At 39.8% G+C, this 24,189-nt stretch overlaps 1 long non-coding RNA gene across 2 annotated transcripts; it reads right to left on the bottom strand.

The window, feature by feature from the left end:
- Nucleotides 1-2,275: 2,275 nt before the first annotated feature.
- LOC122556932 lies at nt 2,276-6,491 on the bottom strand. Of its 2 annotated transcripts, none has more exons than XR_006313711.1 (3): nt 6,098-6,491; nt 5,008-5,085; nt 2,276-4,184 (listed from the first exon to the last, which is right to left on the bottom strand). It is a non-coding gene; the product is annotated as an uncharacterized LOC122556932 (long non-coding RNA). The 2 variants fall into 2 exon arrangements; XR_006313712.1 differs by lacking the exon at nt 6,098-6,491 and adding an exon at nt 5,744-5,784.
- Between the last annotated feature and the right edge of the window lie 17,698 nt (nt 6,492-24,189).

Genomic DNA, 24,189 nt, shown 5'->3' with positions numbered 1-24,189 from the left:
AAATGGTTAGATCCCAGTTAAAGTACAATCTAATGAGTATATTTGTAAGCTGAAAAACATCTACTTCTCTTCTTATAGCTGGCAGCTCATGAGGCAGTTAAATAGGACGGGTCAGCATGGAATTAAGTTTCATAGGACCTCATCAGAAAAAAAATGATTATAGCCTGTGAGGTGAACCACTTTCTACTGCAAATTCTCTGTGTTAGGAAATGGAATAACATTTAAAGTAAAACAAATATAAAAATTCTGCTTCCTGTTCCCTAATCTACAGATCCTTCTCTTCCGACTTGCAACCTCTTCCCTTTCTCTAATTCTCCAGCTTGTAGTTGCTCCCTCTCCCTGACTTTTCACCTTGTGTTCATTGACATCATAGCTGATCTCTTAGCTCCATCCATTTGCCTTGGTTTATTATCCATCTCTACTGTTGTCCAGCAGAAAAGTCTCAGATTTACAGTTATGAACTGATGTAGAAATTGTTTGCTTTTTATGGGAAACAGCTCAATTCTTAAACCACTCTTTACTTGCAGAAGTGCTTTCTAACTTTTCTACTGAATTGGCTGGCTCTGATTTTAAAATCCTACTCTTCCCTCCCAGTGGAATTATTCTATCAACTTCCACATTTCTCAAAATATTTAAAACCTCAATCACATTATCCTTGAAACATTTAGATTCCAGAGAATTCAAACCTAGTTTGATCATTTTTCATGTTTAAACCCCTGGAAACATGGGAACTATGCTACATTACTTCCAAGGTCAGTGCCACTGAATCATAAAATAGTACAGCACAGAAGAAGGCCTTTCAAACAGAGTCCTTGATCACGCTTTAGTAATTTAGCTAGTCCCAAACAATCATTCTTTTCCAGTAGCCTTGCAATTTCTCTTCCTGCTAATCAAATTCCCCTTTTAAAGGAGCAGTTGAATCTGCCTCTACTATCATCCGCATCCTTTTATTCCCAGTTACCTTAAATCTATGTCCTCTCATTCTTGATCCTTTCAGCAATGGGAACAATTTCTATCTATTTTTCCATGTGCCATAACATCTTTTTAACTTTTCTTTGTGGAGGAAGGGAACTCACATTGGTGCAAGTTAGTCACTGACACTGGCTGATAATGCAATTTGTCTTCCAGAGGGGTTAATGAATGTGAAATTGGAAGTACACATGGAGGTTATAAACATGTCCAATTATATAAGTGACTTAGTAAAGGGAGAAAGTGTAGTTGACATAATGCAACAAATATTTATAGAAAGAATTGATTTTATCATGAGAAATGTCCAGCTGATTCCAAAATATTGACCTCAGAGAGGAACAAACTGTAGGTTAGAAAATCTAAGACAATACAGAAAGAACATTTGAGATTGTTTCCTGACGGTATTGTAACTGGATTTAAGGCTCATAGTGTTTGACAGTAGAGGAGTACTCTACCAAAAAAGAACATAATTTTGACATTTATAATTATCAGGCAAAATTGTTAAAAATTTAGATAAAGAGAATATAGACAATGAGGTGGTTATGTTTAGTCTATATTGCTTAACAGAAATGCAACAAATGGATCCTGAATTGAGAGAGTTTTATGAAACAGCCTACTCGGATATTGAGTCAGAATCAATATCAGAGTCTGGATATTTGAGAGACAAAGCATTAATGAAAAAGTAATTCCTCAAAAACCCTAGCAAATGAGAATAGGCAATAGTCCATCAGGTGGTTGTCCTATCTGAATTTTTACCGTTAGCTCACAAAATACCAATGGCATGTCACTTGGGTATTAGGAAAACACAGATTAAAACATTAAAATATTTTGATTGTCCAGGATTATGTGAAGATTTTGGCTTTTTTTTTCCAGATGTGCTTTACATGTTAAATATTGGTGAAACCCCAACTATGTGTGCCTTTAATTTCGATACCAGCTTTCAAAGAACCATTTAGCAGGGTCTTCAATCTAAAACCAAAAGTGAGAAGCGGTAACTCAACGATATGCAATATGCAGTAACTACTCCAAACAGGAAGAAAAATCAGTGATGCTATGTTAATTCATTAAGGCTATGTCTGAAGTAGTTGCAAATTATAGTGTTAAAAACTTAAACATAAAAATGTTAAAATAATAAACATTTTTATTATTTATAAAAAAAATTATTTATTAATGTTTATTTATTGTTTATTTATTAATAAACATTTTGCTCTTCAAAGTTTGGAAGAGCAAAAGTTTTAAACAAAGTACTTTTTCTTCAAAATTGACTTTATATTGCACAATCTGTAAAAAGACAAAAAGAGGGGAGCGTGCATAGTCAGAATTTATCATTGCATTGTTGGTGTCAACAGACTCCTTGAGACGTTAGAGATAATAATATGACAGGGAGGATAGTAAGGTAAAAAGTGTATTTATGATAATGAAAGAAGTAAAGGACAAAATATAAAATCACAGAACAATTCTAGAATGAACCAGAAATTGAAAATTTAAATGTTGACTCTCCAGTAATCAAATTGGATAATAACAGTGTACTTAAAATGTTAGATAGAATGTTGTGCTGACTTCTGGAAAACTATCAATGACTTACAAAGGCTTTAACAGACTCATAAATCATTTTATGTAAATATGCCAAAAAATGTAATTGGCTATACATGACTTTAATGTTAGAATTTAATTATCCGTTAAATAATGCCTCGCAGATACAATACAGAAAAGTTAGCTTAAGTAGGGGGACGAGATTAAGTTCACATTGGACAATGACATTATTGAACAAAGTCAAAGTAGCTGGAGCTCGCTTAACATGATGATACTGAAACGAGATGAGTCACACAGATATATGTTATCTCCAAGTCAAGAGTGGACTGTTAATCTATTCCATCAATAAAGTTACTCAATGAAATAATTGAACATGCAAAATTCATCATAAAAATTGACTTGCTAAAGGATATTGGCAAGTTCCATTGATGATAAAACCAAGGAAGAATCTGTAACATAACGTGAACTTTATTTATGGAATGCAAAATGCACCAACAGCTTTCCAATGATTAACCAAAGTCATTGAAGTAATCTGTAACCACTTTGTTAGCATCAACAACTTCAGCCCAACTTGGGAATTATATTTACACCATTTATAAAAGCTATGCTATCTGCTGCAAGCCATTTTGGTCTTAAATCTGGCTAAAAAAGTGAATTTGTCAAAGCAAAATTAACTTATTTGGATAACATTGGGATAAGGTTAAGTAGCACCCAGAGCTGCTAAATTAAGGCTATTTTGGATTTTCCCGTGCTTGAGTCAAACATGAAATTTTGCAATATTAGCAAATGTGGGTTTTATCTAGAAATTTCTTCCCAACATAGCACAGTAGTGGTTCCTTTATTCATTAAAAGCAAAAAATTTGAATGGACACAATACCTTTCATGACTACAGGATATCTCAATATGCTTCACAGTCAATTAATTACTACTTGATTGTAGTCACTGTTGTCTGACATAAAATGGATCAACCATTTTTTCATTTACAGTTCCTACAAATGCAGTGAGATAAATGATCAGATTATTTCTTTTAGTCATTTGTTGTGACATAAATATTGGTCACCAAAAGGTGTCTAGTTGTTCTTTTAAATGTCATGGGATATGTTCTGTACATTTGGGAGGACAATCTCTTCAAAATATTGCACCTTCTTGGAAAACTAAATGTTCTCTTAGGCTACTGGTGGACTGGAAAAAAACCAATGGACCTTGGTCTGTATGCCTGATATGCAACCTATCTTGTAAATACCTAAACAATTGAAATTGTACTGAGCCACTTCAGAGTGCAATATACTATATGGAAAAGTTGAATTTTATTGAACTTTCCGTAATATTTAATTTGAACCTTTGTTTTAAATGACAGAATTATTATGGTGCAGAAAAAGGCCATTTGGCCCATCATGTCTGCATCAACTCTCCAAATGAATATCATGGCTTACTGTAATTTGAACATTTTTTATAACCTTGAATATTATTTCTGTGTAAATAATTATCTAATGTCCTCTTGGATGCCTCAATTAAACTTGCCTCCATCACAATTTCAGGCATGGCTTGATTGAACTTGTTTTCTTCATAATTCCAGGCAGATTTCTCACATTCACATTGATTTCTTCTCCAAACCACTTTAAAACTGTGCCCTTGTGTTCTTGATCATTGTATGAGTGGAAACAGTTTCTTCCTGGAACATACTTTTACAAATGTTATGATTAATGTATATTTTTTGAAATCTAAAATTATTCCCTTGACACAACACTTAAGAAAAACACTCCAAAATCATTTGAGACAAGATTGACAGGGAATACATGTTTAAAGGGAAATATATGTTCATCCAAGAATAAACCACTCCTTGATTCAATGTTAATTAAAAAAAACTGTTAAATACCTGTGGATTTCACATTAAAGATGTTTATCTAAATACAAATTCTCATTTTGTAAAATCAGCAAACTAGTTCAGCACTAGATTTTCTATTTCTCTGCAACTTGGCAAACAAAGTGTACATTAAGAACCTGAGGGACTATTCATTTCCATCTTGTGATTTTCCTTTCCTAAGATGGAGGAAATTTATATTTTAAGGTTAGTTCATAAATCTTGGAGAAAAACCTTTGTCAGAGCTAATGTTGCAAAGATTGATTGGGCTAATAATCATGTACAAGGTTAGGGTGGGTGCCTGGTTTTCAAAGAGAGCTAGGAGAAAGCGAGGACTACAGACACTGGAATCAGATTTGAAAAGGGTGGTGCTGGAAAAGCGCAACAAGTCGGGCAGCATCCAAGGAGTAGGAGCAGTGCAACCCTTTTTAACTCTTTCAAAGAGAGCTGTAAGTTTTTATTCTCATGAACTCCTTCTTCCACAATATATTGTTCCCCTTAACACTACCAGTTCTAAACTCTCTTAAACCAGTTCTCCAATCAGTCCTCCACAATATACAGTAGCTGGTGTTCTTCATTGCAGAAGTGTACAACATTGTCAGGACCCGAGGCATTTTTTGATTACTCCTGATTCAAACACATACCTCATCGTTTCCTGTACCCTCTCAGTACTGATTAAAGTTGAATTCCAATCCAAAGATACTGTATCCCATTTTCCAGTGCTGTCAGAGACATGACCCAATTCTGATCAATCAGCAATATAAATTGCCATATCAATGCATTAACAATGAACAACATAAGACAAACCTTCAATTTTAGAATGTAGCTTTCTCTCAATTTATATCTAAATATACATATTGAACTTCAGTATTACTATGGGGAAAAAAGGCAACACATATTCTATTTCCATCAGTTGCCACTATGTTTTTGGATGCTCCAAATTTTGAGTTCTGCTCTTTTCTGTTACATCATGCTTGCATCATAATACTGCAGTTCACATCATTTTGTACTGCAACAATTTCTAACAGTAGGAATTTTCATATTCAGTATTGAGATGGAGGTGGAAGATAAGAATCAAGTCCACCCCCTGCCCCAGGGATCTCTGAAGTCTCATAAAGAGTCGACAGTGAGTAAACCGGAGACCAGTGCTAGCAGCAGCTCCTTTTCCCCTCAAAGTGAGGAGAGTTTGATCCGAGCACTGGTTGACTTAGTGACCACAGCAGCAAAAACAGCTCAAAAGGCAAGAGAGAGTGAGAAAAAAGCACAGCTTGCTTTTAAATATTCTGAAGAAGTGCTTTCTTATGCTAGTGATGTGACCGATAATGCTGAACAAACGCTATTAACAGCCAAAACACTATCAGAGAGACTGGTCAAACATACCTCCTACTTGGACTACCAACAAGTGTTCCGCTCTGTTTCAGACCTTTCCACAGATTATGCAACATTTGCACAACTTCTACAACTGTCAAATGCTGGTGACGACTTTGCGAACTCACGTTTATTAAAAAAGGGCAAAGCATCGAGATATGGGAGAAGTGAGTCAAAGAGGGAGCGACTGTGCTTCCTCTGCCACTCGTTATCTCGGCGTGAACCTGACAATTTCTCTCAGAAACGTTCCCAGAACATACCTCAATTGGGTGATAATTATGAAGGAATGATTGAAGCAGACGATGAAAATACAGATGAGGACGACTTAGCATTTGGAAAAGATATTCACCGTAAACCTCAACTCACCATGTCTGCTGGGATAAACAGTTCCCATCATAAGCAGGTGGAAGCTGTCCGCAAAGAAGAACACATGGGCGGAGCCTTTGTGATCAGCAGACGCAGATCTCCACGAAGATCACCTTCTGGTGGCCTTGATGGGCTTGTGTCACCACTCCTTACTGAAGATGAATTAACAACATTGAAACCATTGAGCCGTTCACCCTCACGCCAAGGATCGACAAAGGTAGTTTACAAGATGATCCACAGAGACAAATCACAGGAAAATTCAGATAGTGATATTGAACATTTAGAAGAACCAGTTCGCGTCCACAGCTCCTGCACAGAAAATAAAGGTTTAGATACTTCCTAAAGTTCTTCGTAGCAAAACCAGATAGCATATCTGTCGAAGTGACAGCTCTAAATAAAAAAATACATTTTTTTTGTACAGAGTTCGGTTTTGCTGAAGTAATGTTAGCTCTTCTTTTGCTATCAGTGTTGTCCAATATTAATTAGGAATCCAAATATGGCTCCATCAATCTTGATTCGTAAAACAAAATGAATACAGTAATTGAAGGCATAATCTCAAAACTCATACTGTTGATTAAAAAAAAACAAAGCGTATATTTATTTTGAGTTTGCTTTACTTCCTTTGCGCATGTCATACCTATAAACATTTTCCGCAACGCTAATGAGAACAAGGTATTGATTGTAACTGATGGACAGAAACTTTGAAGTGGAACAGTGTCTGCGAAATTTATGTCATAATTCCAAAGGTTCTTGAGGCTGTTTAAGCTTTGAACTGATTGATGGTAGATTCTTGCTAAGCAGACACTAAGCGCATTTGATTTTGATTTGATTTATTATTGTCACATGCATCTAGGTACAGTGAAAAGTTTTGTTTTGCCATACAGTACGGATCATACAAAGTGCACAAGGTAATAGAACAGAGTAAGGAATACAATGATATGGTTGCAGAGAAGATGCACAAAGAGCAAGATCAACATTAAATTTGAAATATGAAACGCCTATTCAGAAGTCAAATAACAGTGGGAAAGAAGCTGGCCTTGAAAAACAGTGATCCTGAAGCTAGTCAGCAATTTCCATTGCACAACAGTGCAATATCACACGTATGTTGGCTACATGAGAGTGTCAAATATTAGCAAGCATGTTTGTGTAATCAAAGTGATATGACACCAATGAAAAGAAATAAGTAGGCATGCAGATAACAAAATCATAGATTTCCTACACTGTGGAAGCAGGCCATTTAGCCCATCAAGTTCACACTGACCCTCCAAAGAGAATCCCATCCCCTAACGCTATCTTTGTAAGCCTTCCCAACCCACATAGCCTGCACATCCCTGGACACTATGGGCAATTTATCATGGCCAAACCATCTAATGTGCACATCTTTGGACCATAGGAGGAAACTGGGGAACCCAAAGGAAACCCAACATGGGGAGAATGTGCACACTCCACACAGTCACCCAAAAGATGCAATCAAATTTGAGTCCCTGGTGGTGTGAGGCAACAGTACTAATCACTAAGCCACTGTGCCGCCCATATTTTGGGAGAAAACATTAGCAGACTTGTAAAACAATGGAAAATAAACAGAAGTGAACAGAAGCTGCTACAAATGACATTCCTGATTTACGCACCTTCTTGACACAGCCGTCAGCATTAATGTTGTAATTGCATTTTACTTTTTATTTCAAATTCTTGAATTACATTAAGCAAATAGAAAATCTTTTTATTGCACTTTAAATTAACTTTACAACATAGTTTTATTGATTGTAGCAGTGGGGAACAAATCATCAGTGGCATTTTAGCTAATTAGTATTGTAAAGTAACATGCAAGTCATCCGAATCTCACCTCTAAATATTCAATCTGTCCAATATAGAGTTCAAGTTTGCTGTTAACAATTGCACCAAATGTTCAGAAAATGCAAGATGGTTGATGATGGCACATTTTTAATTCAATCAAAGAAAGGAAGTAAAGACAAGCCAGAGAACTATAGACCAGTGAGCCTGACCTCAGTGGTGGGCAAGTTGATGGAGGGAATCCTGAGGGACAGATGTACATGTATTTGGAAAGGCAAGGACTGATTAGGGATAGTCAACATGGCTTTGTGCGTGGGAAATCATGTCTCACAAACTTGAAGAAATAACAAAGAAGATTGATGAGGGCAGAGCAGTAGATGTGATCTATATGGGCTTCAGTAAGTCATTCCACAAGGTTCTCCATGGCAGACTGATTAGCAAGGTTAGATCTCATGGAATACAAGGAAAACTAGCCATTTGGATACAGAACTGGCTCAAAGGTTGAAGACAAAGGGTGGTGGTGGAGGGTTGTTTTTCAGACTGGAGGCCTGTGACCAGAGAAGTGCCACAAGGATCGGTGCTGGGTCCTCTACTTTTTGTCATTTACATAAATGATTTGGATGTGAGCATAAGAGGTATAGTTAGTAAGTTTGCAGGTGACACCAAAATTGGAGGTGTAGTGGACAGCGAAGAGGGTTATCTCAGATTACAACAGAATCTGGACCAGATGGGCCAATGAACTGAGAAGTGGCAGATGGAGTTTAATTCAGACTGCATTTTGGGAAAGCAAATCTTAGCAGGACTTATACACTGAATGGTAAGGTCCGAGGGAGTGTTCCTGAACAAAGAGATCCCAGAGTGCAGGTTCATAGCTCCTTGAAAGTGGAGTTGCAGGTAAATAGAATAATGATATAATAGTAGTGTTATTATATTATACTATACTATTATACTACTATTATACTATACTATCATACACTACAATTATTGGACAAGCCAAACAGAGAACAGCCAGGGAATTCCTAGAGGCATGACACTCATCCACAGATTCAATCAATAAGCACATTGATCTGGACCCAATATACCGGCCACTTCAACAGACAGCTGGAACTGACAACTGGAAGCAGCAGATTCAAACCACTACAAATGCCGGAGGAAAGATCACAGATGCACTTCACAGGAGGCTCCCAAGCACTGAGGATGTCACCTAGACAGGGGATGAAACGTCTGCAACATAAATTCCCAGCTCGGCGAACAGAACCACAACAACGAGCAATTGAGGTACAAATCTTCTCACAAACTTTGAAAATAGACAAAGTCTTTTCCCTGGGGTTGGGGAGTCCAGAACTAGAGGGCATAGGTTTAGGGTGAGAGGGGAAAGATATAAAAGAGACCTCAGGGGCAACTTTTTCACGTAGAGGGTGGTACGTGTATGGAATGAGCAGCCAGAGGAAGTGGTGGAGGCTGGTACAATTGCAACATTTAAACGGCATTTGGATGGGTATATGAATAGGAAGGATTTGGAGGGATATGGGCCGGATGCTGGCAGGTGGGACTAGATTGGGTTGGGATATCTGGTCGGCATGGACAGGTTGGACCGAAGGGTCTGTTTCCGTGCTGTACATCTCTATGACTCTATGACACATTGGTCAATTCTTCCAAATTCCAACTTTCCAGCACACTAATAATTACATTTCAGTAACAGCCCTTAATATACATCAAATCAGCACTACAACTGTCTAATGTATTACTTCTCAAATAAACAGCTGTTCGCAGCCCTGGTTCAGAGATCATATGTATTAAAATTAAAGCTATGTTAACAAAGAGCGCACTGTAATGGCACCAACGAATGAGATTTGCATATATCAAATTTTATCTTAATAGGATCACTTAAAAGTCAACAGTACAAACAGTTCCAAGAAAGTGACAGTGTTTTTTTAATTAAAAAAGACTTAATTTTTTACAAAATTATAAATTTACAAAAATGGTATAATAATCTTCTAGAATAACAACAGTAACTATAAACTAAATACTTCTCTACTTTACAAAACAAATTTTAAAATCTACTCATACTGCAGTTCAATAAATAATTAAAGTGTAATTAAATTAGGTTGAATTAAATGAAATTACATCACTCAGTGCAACCCCACCGAAGCTCCCCATCATTAGGAGCATCAGTTAACATACTCTTATTTATTCGGGATTCTTCCTCTCAGGATTCCGGGCCCACCAGGCCCAGTCTTCATGGCTATACAAAGGCCCTAATCAATATAGCCAACAAGTCTGCATCTATGTAGTTCAAAAAGGGCCGCCACATCTTATAAAAAGTTTTGTTTTTTGGTGCACCATACTTGTAAGGAAATCCAAACGGACATGTTCCATAACTAACCTGTACCATCCTGACAGGCCTGGGGATTTCTGAGATCCAGCTCATCAGAATGTTCTTCCTCACACAATATGTAAGAATATTAAACAGTTTCCTCCCATGCTCATCTAAAGAAGGCAGATTTGGCAGGCCCTAAGAGTAGGGATACTGGTTCTACCTTGACTTTGATTCCCAAGATTCCCCCCAAAACATTTGGGCTAGCGCCCCAATACCTGCAAAGCTTGCAGCATGACCACAGGCATTGGGTGAGATACCAATGTCTATTTTGCATTTGGGGCACATCAAAGATGTTCCTTTTTTAAATGTCGCAAGCCGCTCTGGCACCAACTAGGCCCTGTGGAGAACCTTCAGTTGCATAGCCTGCATTCTATTACAGATTGAAATCTTTCTCACTTTCTTCCAAATGTCCTTCCATGTCTCTGACGAGATCTCCACTCCCAATTCTTAAGTCCAGATCCCACAGAGCCATTCGATGTCTTTTGAGACACCGCCTCCCAGTAAATGGTAGAGAGTGCTAATCGAGAGAATACCTGTGGACTGAAGTACTCTCCTCTCCACATGAGATTTATAGGGATTAACCAATAGTGTGGTCTTTATCTGTATAAATTCCCTAATCTGAAAATAATGAAAGAGGTCCCTACTGGACAACCCATATTTATGGCTTAGCTGATCAAAAGACATCATGACCTCCCCCTCAATTAAGTCTCCCAAACAGGAGACTCCTCTAGACTCCCATAACCTAAAGCCAGAATCCATCGATCATGGCCAAAAACCTGGCATTCCTACTATGGAGTAAAAAGGGAAGTTTTATATATGATAAGTCCAATCATTCATGTAGGATCATGGGGAACTTATTTGATATCTCTTGAAATCTAGGAAATTTACATCCCCATCTCCCGTGGAAGTGGCAGTTTAGCAAGCCTGCAGTATCAATGAAAGAACCGAGCCAAGCGTTAAGTCTCCGTGACACTTGCCTGTATCATCAGAGGAAGCATTCACATGGGAGATAATAAGCAAGGAAGAACATGCATTTTAACCAGAGCTATTCGACCCAACCAAGATATTGGTAGAACCTGCTGAAAATGTGTTGCTGGAAAAGCGGAGCAGGTCAGGCAGCATCCAAGGAACAGGAGAATCAACGTTTCGGGCATAAGCCCTTCTTCAGGCTTATGCCTGAAACGTCGATTCTCCTGTTCCTTGGATGCTACCTGACCTGCTGCGCTTTTCCAGCAACACATTTTCAGCTCTGATCTCCAGCATCTGCAGTCCTCACTTTCTCCTATTGGTAGAACCTCCCAACAATGAAGGTCCTGACTTAGCTTCTCAAGCAAATGCACAAAATTAGCTTTATATAATTGATCACAGGCAGGTTTAAATATAGAAAACTTCCCTGTGACCAGCTGAAATGGAATCGGATTCCACCTTCAAGATCGGGTACTCCCACAAGACCCCTCACGGGCATGGCTGTAAAGTTGATTTTATACCCGAAGAAAGAGCCAAATAAATTAATATTTTGTATTAAATGGGGCACAGATAGTGTCAGGTTAGATAGAAAAAGAACAATGTCATCTGCATAAAGGGTGATTTTATGCCCCCCCCACCCCGATCCCACCTCCTGGGCAACTATATTGGCGTCGCTCCGGATATCCTCCGCCAATGGCTCAATCACTAATGTGAACAGCAGCGGTGAACGGGAGCACCCTTGTTGGCTCCTTTACCAATACTAAAATTGTCAGACCTTATGCCATTAGTAAGGACCACTGCCATAGGATCGCTATATAACACTGCTACCCATCTGGCATAGACATCCTCAAGACCAAACTGTTCCAGAACATAAAAAAGGTATGGCCACTCCACCTGGTCAAATGCTTTCTCTGCATCCAGGGAGACTAACAAGCCCAGAATCGACCTCCGCTGACATACCTGGACCATGTTCAGCACTCTCCCATGTTGTTAGAGGACCTACAGCCCTTAATAAAACCTGCCTGCTCCTCTTTTACAATAGAGGGCAATATCTTCTCCAACCTTAGTGCTAGCATTTTCAAAAGAATTTTAAAATTCATGTTTAGTTGTGGGATGGGCCTGGATGAAGCGAGGTCCTCTGGGGCTTTCCCTCTCATGAGAATAAGGGAGATATTAGCTTCTCCCAGAGAGGACGGGAGGCAGTCCTAGCTGTACAAATAATTGTACATATCCAACATTGGCCTGGCCAACATATTAAACTCCTTATAAGACTCACTTGGGTGCTTTACCACTTTGGAGCTGCCTTGCCGCCTTCTGTATCTCTTGCAACGTCAAATGGGTATTCAAAATGGACGCCTGCTCCGAAGTTACATCTGGAAGATCCAAGTTCTTAAAAAAGGACTCCATCTTCACCAACCTGTCCTCACAGCCCTCCAACCGATACAACTCAGAGTAAAATTTCCTAAGCGCCTTGTTAATATTTTTGGAATCACAGTAGCAGTACCCTCTCTAATGCATGTGATAGATTGGGTGAGGGAGGGGAGCGGTGGTGAGAGGGGGCGCTCTTCTTCCTGGCCAGGTATGCCAAGTATCTACCCAGCTTATCACCATACTCAAATAGCCTTTGATACATGAAGGAGATCTCTCTCTCCACTGCCTGGGTGAATGCAGAGTTCAGAGCAGCCTGAAGAGCTGTAATCCCTTTAGCTTGGTCACAGGCGGCCTGTCAAAGTACGCAGTCTCGGATGCCTTCAACCGGGCCTCAAGCATACATTGCTGCTCTCCCCGGTTCGCTGAATAAGAAATAATTATACCCCTTGCACAGGCCTTTGCAGTCTCCCAGAGCACCGATGGGTCACTGGCTATACCCAAATTAATATCTCAGAAAATTTTAAACTCCTGCAAAAAGTACTCAATAAACTTGCTGTCCTTCAAGAGAAGAAGATCCATGCACAAATGCTGCAACCCCATCCCATTACCTCTGGCCTTAACCTCCAAATACACTGCCACATGGTCAGAAATTGCTATGTTCCCAACTCTACAGGGCAGTACCGAATCCAAGAAACCGGTAGATCAAAAAACAAATCAATCCTTGGGTTAGAGAAAAAGTTAAAATTCCTACCCTCAGGGTGAAGGCATCTCCACACATCCTTCAGCCCCAACTCTGTACACAAGTCCACCAGTTGTTTGGATTGTGGGAGGTACCTGGGAGACCCCTGGGCATTATGTCCACCTCAGGGTCCATAAGATGATTGACGTCTCCCCCTATAGTCAAGGGCCATCAACCTGGACAATGCATCTGTTTAAAATTTAAGGGGGTGTGCCAGGGGGCAATAAACATTCAAAATACCATACTCCTCCCCATGTATTAGAGTTCTGAGGATCAGAAATCACCCATATTCATCCTTTATTTGGTCTATCATCTGAAATGGGAGATTCTTCTGAATGAGTGTAGCTATTCCTCTGCTTTTAGAATTAAAAGATGAGAAGAACATCTGGCCAAACCCTCATTGCTATAACTTTAAATGTTCCTTATCATCTAAATGTGTTTCTTGCAACAGAGTGACACCGACCCTCTCTTTTCTAAGATTCAAAAGTATTTGCTTTCTCTTAATCGGTGAGTGACTCCCTTTAATATTCCAGGTGCACCATTTAAACGAGCAACTAACCACAGCCACCTGAAACAGCCCATGACCCCTGACGGGAAGGACCGTATCATAACGCACTGAGTGGAAACACTAAAAGATTAATAAAATCCAGAAAATACAGCAACAAAAACGACTAGAGCAAAACTTCTAGAAACTACACCTACAGTAAATCAACACAAAAACAATAATAAGAGACTTTCCCCCTTGTCCCCAGGGAGCGCTCACACTACCCACTAACACATCCATGGCTCCTTCTAGCTGAAGCCGTGCCCCTAACCCAGGCAAAACAAAAGTAAAGAATACATGTATCTTACAAATAAGGAAATTAGAGGTGGGCATTCAATCCATCCCACCCATACATCAACCCCAATTATTACTGATAAAAGAAACCAACCCAAACCAAGAAAAAGGAAAAAAGGGAATAATAAAAAATGAAAGAAGAAAAAGGACCTCCATATATTAAAGGAGCAAAACCAGGTAAACAGGGTAAACAGAGAAAACAAAGGCAACACTATTGTCGACATTACTTGAACCAGCCAGTCTATTTTAAAATGTCCAGGAAATCCTTTGCCTTTTCTGAAGAATCAAAAATATGCACGGACCCTCTGTGGCTGAAAGGCAATACTGCTGGGTACCTGACAGAGTACTGAATATTCAAGTCTCTTAGCCTCTTCTTTACTTCATCAAAGGTCTTCCTCTTGTGGATCACAGCCGTAGAAAAGTCTTGAAAGAACATAATTTTCGATCCATTGTAGGTCAGTGCCTGTGGATCCTTCCCCAGTATTCTGTAAGCTTCCAATACCATTTGATTGTCTCTATAATACTGAAATCGAACTAGAACCAGGCGGGAGTGCTGGTCCGATCCGGGTCTGCGCATCGCAACTCGGGAAATTGGCCTCGACTCACACTCAGCCCACCTCGACTCCCAGTCCTAAGAACCGTGGGATCCATTGCTCTAAGAAGCTGACTGACTGATCCCCTTCATCATTCCAGCAGCCCAATAACATGGATAGTCTTTCTCTGACCTCGACTTTAGAGGTCGTCGACCTACTCCTGTTTTTCCAGGGACTGGATCCGACCTGCCGAGGTTTCTGCCGCAGTTTCTGATACTGCTGTCCGCTGCTCAACCTCCTCCATGCGCTGCCGAAGTCGCTTGGTCTCCTGCTCATACTTTTGTAGCATGGCCAAGATAGGTTCCAGCCTAGGCTGGGTCTCCTCCATAGCTGACTCAATCTTTTCTTGGAGTTTAATGAACTCCAAAATTAGGCTCTGCCGTGCAGGAAAGTTCAAAGGAGCTTCCAAGGAGTTCGACACTGTGGCCGTGGGTGGTGTCTGATACTGCAGTGGAATCCCCTATTTGTCATGATCCACGCAGGCCCTTTTCCTTTGGTCATCTTCCTTGGTCGCTAGAAATAATGTACAAAGAATCTGGGTACTTAAAACTGCCGATTTTTACTAAAATGGCTAGTAAAAGTGAAAGCAAAAACACCACTTTGACTGGGTTGTGGTGCAGAGCTTAGCAAGGCAGACCTATTAGATCGCCGCCATCTTGAGACAGTGATTTTTAATTATGTCAGTGCTGTCTATGGTGGGGAAAATCATAGTTTACATCCCCATCCTCCTGATTAAAATGGCGCATTTGTCAAATCACATGAGAAATTAAACCAGATTCATCTGTAGCAGGCAGAAAAAAACATAATGTAAAAAGAGCAGAAAAAACATTACAAAGCACTTAACAAGAACAATAGGGGAAACAAAATGATACTAATCCCTGGTGCCAGTGTCAAGGATGTCTCCGAGTGGGCACAGGATATTCTGAAGGGGTGGAGATGAGCAGCAAGAGGCTGTAGTCTGTATTGGTACTAATGACATAGGCAGAAAGAGAGACAAATTCCTGCAAAGGGAGTTCAGGGACTTAGGTCGGAAGTTGAAAAACAGGACCTCTACGGTTGTAATCTTGGAATTAATTCCTGTACCACAGGAATAGGAAGATGGCACAATTAAATATGTGGCTAAACAGCTGGAGGACGAGGGAGGACTTCAGGTTTGAGGATCATTGGGATATCTTCCAGGACAGATTGAACCTAAAATGGAGGGGCACCAATATCCTGGAAGGGAGATTTGCTAATGCCACTCAGTAGGATTTAAATCAGTGTGGTGGGGGAGGGTGGACTGGAGCAGTAGGTCAGAGACCGAAGGACTGTAATGCCCGAGTGGAGGTCAAAGACTCAGGAGGCAGGCAGGATTCAGGCAAATGGCAGACTTTTCTTCATGCCACAACCAGTTAATATGGGAGAGGGCCAAAAGATCTTCCCCGAATTTGGCTTTGATGTGAGAACCACCCAATAATTTCCTTAATCTATAGAACATAGAACAGAACAGCACAGTACAGGCTCTTTGATCCTCAATGTTGTGCCAGCCTTTTATCCTACTCTAAGATCAGACTAGCCTACCTGCCCTTCATTGTACTATATTACATGTGCTGATCCAAGAGCCACTTAAATGTCTCTAATGTATCTGACTCTACCACCACTGCTAGCAGTGCATTCCATGCACTCACCAAGAACCTACCTCTGACATCTCCTCTAAACCGTCCTCCAATCACCTAAAGGTTATGCCGCCTCGTGTTAGACATGTCCGCCATGGGAAAAAGTCTCTGGTTATCCACTCTATCTGTGCCTCTCATCATCTTGTACACCTCTATCAAGTTACCTCTCATCCTTCTTCCGTCCAATGAGAAAATTCCTAGCTCCCTCAACCTTTCCTCATAAGACATGTCCTCCAGTCCAGGCAGCATCCTGGTAAATCTCCTCTGCACCCTCTCTAAGGCTACCACATCCTTCCTATAATGAGGTGACCAGAACTGAACACAACTGAACAGCATAACCTCACAGCTCTTAAACTCAATCAAAGCCAACACATACGCCTTCTTAACAACCCTATCAACATGGATGGCAACTTTGAGGGATCTATGGACGTGAAGTCCAAGATCCCACTGTTCCTCCATACTGCCAAGAATCCTGCCTTTAACCCTGTATGCTGCATTCAAATTTCACCTTCCAGAGTGAATCACTTCACACTTTTCCAGGTTGAATTCCACTTGCCAATTATCAGCCCAGTTCTGCATCCTGTCAATGTCCTGTTACACCACCCTCCACACTACCCACAACTCCACCAATCTTCGTGTCATGGCTCAGATCAGAAGAGAGATTAATGATGCATTCTGACTTTTATAATAAAATAGTGTTTTTATATATTATTTCAATAATCATATACAGCATGATCACTGTGCCCTTCCCCTTATTCTAAACATCCAATCCTGTGAAACACCTGATTAACGATAGGCATTCCTATGGACAGCCCCAGGTTCCTGTGATCTCATTCTGTTTAACAGACATTGGGATCTTTGTATTAATCCTATTAATTTGCATTCCAATGTTACTGATTATCCTCCTTTGGGTCTGTCCCAGACTTGCTTATCTCCCAGGACTGCTTGAATTCTGTTACTCATTGTATTCTGTTATTCCTCTCATATTTTCGATTGTCCCAATGATTTTATATAAAATACAAAAGACAGTTGGTTTTAACTAACTGCTATGAGCTTCATAGTATTAATTTCCCATTATAAAGTTAGTTGTACTTTTTAACGAATAAATTGCGAGCAATCTATTATGTTCAGGATGTGCCAAGCATCTTTTCAGAGATAAGGAAAACATTTCCCAAGACTAATTGACTTTCACATCTAGGTTTAAATGTTTTTTCCCTAATGCTTCTATTATACTTCGGTTATATGTGCATCTATGCTTACATTGAAATCTCTGTGATTATCAGATGAATCTTTAACTAGAACCTATTTCTTAATATTGTGAATAATTTCAAAGGAACAATTGATTACTACAAAATAACTTTAGCTGTTGTTTTCATAGCTGTTTAATGAGTTAGGTTGGCTGGTTCATGGACTGAGATTGACATCCTTTGTTCTAACTGGCGCTGTTCATCTAATGGGACAACATCATTTCATTAATGAAGCTGGAATCATTTGTCACATTTTAATGAACTGTGTCTATCCTTGGATTTCCTCTTATCAAACTGGTCTCAATAGTTGCCTGTAGCCTTCCATTCACCTTGGAGTAGCCTTGTTCAAAAGTACAGTACTATATTTCACTTAATTGCTGGCACAAGCCGTTTAATTCTATTTAACCCTTGTCAGCCATTTTGTGTCTTTCAAACATGGGTTGCCCTTACAGAGACTAAGGCCAGTAAAGCTAATGGGTAGAAGAGATAGGGAGAGGTTAGTGAACACGGCAGGACTGGCAATTTGAGGTGCATTTGTTTTAATGCAAGGAGTATGACAAGTAGGGCAGATGAACTTAGAGCTTCAGTTAATGCATATAACTATGGTGTATTAGCTATTATAGAGGCTTGGTTGAGAGATGGACAAGACTGGCAGCTTAATGTTCCTGGATTTTGATGTTTCAGATGAGATAGAGAGGGATGTAAAAGAAATGCGGAAGTTGTGTTTCTGATAAAGGAGAATAGCTGCACTGAGGGAGGGCACGTTGGAGGGCTAATCCAGCAAGGCCACATGGGTAGAGCTAAGGGATCGGAAGGGTGCAATCACTTTGATGGGAACGTGCAACAAGCCTCCCAAAAGCCATTGGCTGATAGAGGAATAGATATGTGGATAGATAATGGAAAAATTTAAAAACAACAGGTTGTGGTGGATGATTTTAACTTCCTCCAAATTGACCAGGACTTCCTGAGTGCCACGGACATGGATGGGGTAGGGATGAGACAGAGATTCATTAGGTACGTCCAGGATAGTTATTTGAAATAATATATAAATAGTCCAACCAGGGAAAGGGCTAAACTAGACTTGCTATTGGGGAATATTGGTCAGGTGATCAAAGTTTCAGTGGGAGAACATTTCAGGAACAGTGACCATAATTCTGTAAGTTCTAAGATACTTATGGATAAGGATAAGAATAGTCCATGGTGAAAGTACTAAATTGGGAGAAGTCTAACCACTACAATATTGGGCAGGAACTGGGGAATGTAGATTGTGGATGGCTGTTTGAGGATAATTCTATATCTAGCACATCTTTGAAAGGCCAGTTGATTAGAGTTCAGGACCAGCATGTTCTTGAGAAAATGAAGGATAAGGATGCCAAGAATCAGGAACATTGGAATGAAAGAAAAATTAAGTGTTTGGTCAAAAAGCAAAAGAAGGCATGTGTAAGATTTAGGAAACTGAAAACAAACAGAACCCACAAAGAAAACAAAGATAGCAGAAAAGAACTCAAACAAGGAATTAGGAGGGCCAAAAGGGTTCTCGAAATATCTTTGGAAAACAGGATTATGGAAAATCTCAAGCTGTTTTATACATATACAAGAAGCAAGAGGGTAGCTAGGGAAAGGGTAAATCCATTCAAGGACAAAGGAGGGAAATTGTGTGTGGAGCCAGAAGTGGGTGAGGTCCTTAAAGGATAGTTTGCATCACAAAGGAAGTCATGGTGGATGGTGAGTCTCAGGAGGGATATGTTGATATATTAGGGCATGTCAATATAAAAAAGAGGGTGTTGATTATTTTGAAAAGTATCAAGGTAGACAAGTCTCTTGGACTTGATGGGATCTAGAACATAGAACATTACAGCGCAGTAGAGGCTCTTCAGACCTCAATATTGTACTGACCTGTGGATCCAATTTGAAGCCCAGCTAACCTACACTATTCCATTTTCATCCATATGTCTATCCAATGACCATTTAAATACCCTTAAATTTGGTGAGTCTACTACTGTTGGAGGAAGGATGTTCCATGCCCCTACTTCTCTCTGAGTAAAGAAACTGCTCTGACATCTGTCATAAAGCTAGTCCCTTTTTTTCTAAAAGCTGTTCCTTGGTTCAAGAAGACTATGTCCTTGATATTTTTCAGAGGAGCAATAAACCAGGCTGGATTCTGATCAAGATTTTGAGAGGCCTTTTGTTTATATGTAAATAAATGAGACTTCAGGCCAAAGTGGTCATGTTTCAGAAGTGACCTGTATAATGAAAGAGGAGTGGTCAGCTCTCTAGTTGAGCTGAGTTGAGCAGTTAAATTCAGTCTTGAACTGGGAAGTTCAACAGTGAGCTGTGTAAAAACTCTTTCTCTTTTCTGCCCTTCAACTTCAACCTGCAAGCATGTGTTCCATTTATACTGGTTTTTAAAGGGAGTTTGCTTATTTGGATTGTTGTGTATATTCAGAACAGAATGATTAAGTCTAGTTGGATAGGCTGAGTTCTGTAGGGGTTCTTTATTGTTCTTTGTGTTTCATTGTGTAATTTTGTGAATAAAATTTTGTCTGTTTTAAAATCCATTAGTCAATCTAGCTAACTTAATCCAGGTAATTTTCACTGTACACTTACTGAAACAAATTACAAAGTTATGGTCTGGGGCTGCCTGTTTCTGAATGTTTCGAGTGGTCTGGCTTAGCCCATAACAGATTGGGGGTTCTTTGCAGGATTTTAAACAGTGAGTGGTAGGTGCCAGTGTCTTTATCTCGGGTGTTGGTTTGGTTGGGTAGACAAAGCTTGGGTTAGTAATGGCTCTTTCAGTCACTAAACGTTTTCTGGATGTGGATGCGGTGACTACAGAAGTTTTGCAAAAAGTGAATAAGAGCAAGTTACAGGAATTAGCACAGAAGCTGGAATTGGGACTGCTTCTGTGAGGAAAGGAGAGATAATTACAGCAGTAGCTCAGCATTTAAAATTGCTGGAGAAACCATCAGAATCAATAGAGATGGCAAGAATTCAATTGCAAATGAAGCAGCTTGAGTTAGAGGTGAGAAATAAGGAAAGGGCAGCAGAAATGAAACAGTTTGAGTTACGATTAAAAGCAGAAGGGAAGAAAAAAGAGCAGCAGAACTGAGAGAAAAAGAGAGAGCATTTGAACTTCAATAACTGATACTTAAAAAGGAAAGTCAATGTAACAGGCTGGAGATAAAGGTTGAGGGTAACCTTAGTGAGGAAGTAATGCTAACTCATGTGGAAGAGCAGAGAGTTAAAAGGCAAGGTTAGCAGCTGAGCTGGACCATAAAACTCAGTTTGGCTTCCAGAATCAATTTCAGTCCATGAGGGATAGAAACTGGGGCAAAAGAGAAATTCTCACGTGGAAAGGGAAAGGTAGATCTCAGTGAAGATCATAAGGATAACTTACCACAGGGTAAAAAAGAAACCCTTGAGAGGGAGAAAGAAGTTAAAAAGCTCAGTGTTTTCATTGTAATAAAGTGGGCCACACAAAAGTACAGTGTTGGTGGGCTAAAAGAAAGCCAGATGTAGGAAAACCAGACAAATCTGGAAGTTTTGTTGGACTAGTAACAAAACGCACAAGGGAAGTTAGACAACTGCCTCAGAGTGTACAAGATGATCAGAGATTGATTAAGGAGGAAGTGCCACATCTGCTTAAAAAAATACATGCAATGGTAGAGTTTATTCACATAGGCCACAAACACAGGATCCTCTCAGTCTGTAATGCTGAAAGATGAGAAGATATGCACTCCTGAGAGACTATTGCCAGAGAAGGTAGGGTAACAGGAATTCATGATGATACAAAAAGTGCTCAATTATGTAAAGTGAGGCTAGAGAGTCCAGAGAAGTGTGGAGAATTTGTGGAACTGGACAAACTCTCAGTTCCAGGAATACAATTTGTCCATGAAAATGATATAGCTGATTCACAGTTAAGTGTGCTGCCACCCTAGTTTAAAAAGCCAGTGGAGACGCAGGCAACTGGATACCTGGGGAATGTTTATCCAGGAATTTTCCCTGATTGTGTGATCACAAGATCACAGAGGCACAGGCTGAAGCAGGAGAGATCAAAAGGCACAGATAAGGTAGCTGACATAGAGTTATCCAAAACTTACTTTGATCAGATAAGTGGAACAGAGAAGGAGCAAATAGGTAAACATGCAAGTATTTTTAGCTCTACTAAGCTGATTGAATTACAGAAGAAAGACGAAGACTTAAAACAGTTATATCAAAAGGCATTTACAAAGAAAGAAACTGAATGCATTTCTGTGTGCTGTTACTTAACAAATGCTGTCTTAATGAGGAAATGGAGACCATCACACATTCAAGCAGATGAGAAATGGGCAGAGATTCAGTAAATTGGTTTTGCCAGCAGGGTAAAGAAGGAGGTGCTGCGAGTGGCGCAATAGCTACCACTTGGAGGTCATTTGGGGTGAGGAAAACACAGGCTAAGATACAAAGACATTTTTACTGATCTGGACTACACAAAGATATAATTGAATTTCACTAGACGTGTCATACATGTCAACTAATCAGAAAACCACAGGCAGTGAAAAAACCTACACCTTTAATATCTATTCCAGCATTTGAGGAACCTTTCACATGAGTCTTGATTTATTGTGTATGTCCCTGACCTCAAACAAAAAGTGGGAATAAGTATTTATTAATAATAATGGATGTGTCGACTAGATTTCCAGAGGCAATCCCATTACACAACATCATAGCTAAAAGGGTTTAGAAGAATTCCTTAATTTTTTTTACTAGATATGGACTGCCAATAGAGATCCACTCAGATCAAGATCAAACTTTACATCCAAATATTCAAAGAGGTTATGGATGACTTCGGAATAATTCAAATCTACTGCGTACCATCCGGAATTGCAGTGACCGCCAGAGAGATGGCATCAAACACTGAAGACCATGTTGAGGACTTATAGTTAGGATTATCCAGATGATTGGGATAAGGGAATTCCATTTGTACTTTTTTCAATCAGAAATGCACTGAATGAATCAACCAATTTCAGTCCATTTGAATTAATTTTTGTGCATGAAGTAAGAGGATCATTAAAACAGATGAAGGAAAATTAATAAGTCAGAATTCAGGGACCATGCATTTGGACCATGTGTCAAATTTTAGACAACGATTAAATAGAGCTGGAGAGTTGGCTACACAGCATTCAAAAGTATCACAGCATACAATGAAACAGGAAGTGGATAAGAAATCACAAATTCACAGTTTTGCAATTGGGGATAAGGTATTGGTGTTACTTCCAGTAACATGTGAGCCTTTAAAAGCAAGGTTTAGTGGACCTTGAGAAGAAATTAAGTGAGGTGAACTACTTGATAAGGATTCCAGACAGGAAGAAATCTCACAGAGTGTGTTATGTGAATATGCTCAAAGGGTATTTTGATAGGGAAGGAAAGCAAGAGAAGGTATTAATGATTACAGCACAGAAGGAAGAAACAAGTTCAGAGGCTTCTGAATTGGACATTTCTCAAATCAAATTGAACAATGAGGAAGTTCTCAAAAATTGGGATAAATTATTGCAATACCTTCCATAAGAAAATAGAAATGACCTAAAAGACTTAATACAATCACATGGGGAGATATGTGGAAATAAACTGGGAAGTACTAACCTGAGTGTACATGATATAGATGTAGGAGATGCTGTTCCGATTAAGCAACATCCTTATAGGCATAACACTCTAATATTGGCCCACAGTAGAGAAGGAGATAGAGCGCATGCTCAAAGATGGCATAAATGACTGGAACTCACCTGTAGTCATGGTGCCAAAGCCAGATGGTACCCAATGGTTATATGTGGGCTATCACAAAGTCAACGCCGTTCCAAAGACTGATGCATATCCCATTTCACGGTTGACGACTGTGTCGAAAAAGTGGGACAGGCAACTTAGATTTCTAAGTTAGACTTGCTCAGGGGCTACTGGCAAATATCTCTGTCAGAGAGAGCAAAGGCAATTTTGGCTTTCATAATGCCAAATGGACTATATCAGTTCAAAGTCAGGCCATTTGGTATGAAAAACACTCCAGCCACATTTCAGAGACTGACTAATCAGGTCATTGCCAGATTACTCACTGCGTGGTATATATTGATGACCTGGTGATTTTTAGTCACTCATGGAAGGAACATTTGCAACACTTATCAGACTTGTTCGATTGACTTCGGTAGACAGGCTTAGTGGTAAACCTAACTAAAAGTGAATTTGCCAAAACCCAAGTCACCTTCTTGGGCCATGTTGTTGGACATGGACAAATGGCCCCAGAAATTGTGAAAACGAAAGTAAATGGGGAATGGAGGTCAGGCCACATGGTGGCGATTGCAAGGTGACCGTCTGCCGAAATTGCAAGCAGGAAGGCCACCCGACCAAGGAATGTAAGGAGGCCAAGAACTGTAATCTGTGCGGAGAGGCGGGCCACATGTACAAGGCCTGCCCAAGACGAGGGGCCGCCACCTACGCACAGATGGCCGGAGGTGGCAACACGAGCCGTGGACCGCCTAAGACCA

This window comes from Chiloscyllium plagiosum, chromosome 14 (assembly GCF_004010195.1).
Source record: "Chiloscyllium plagiosum isolate BGI_BamShark_2017 chromosome 14, ASM401019v2, whole genome shotgun sequence".
Lineage (NCBI taxonomy): Eukaryota > Metazoa > Chordata > Chondrichthyes > Orectolobiformes > Hemiscylliidae > Chiloscyllium > Chiloscyllium plagiosum.
Note: the sequence above shows the minus strand (reverse complement) of the source record. Positions and strands in the feature narration are given on the sequence as shown.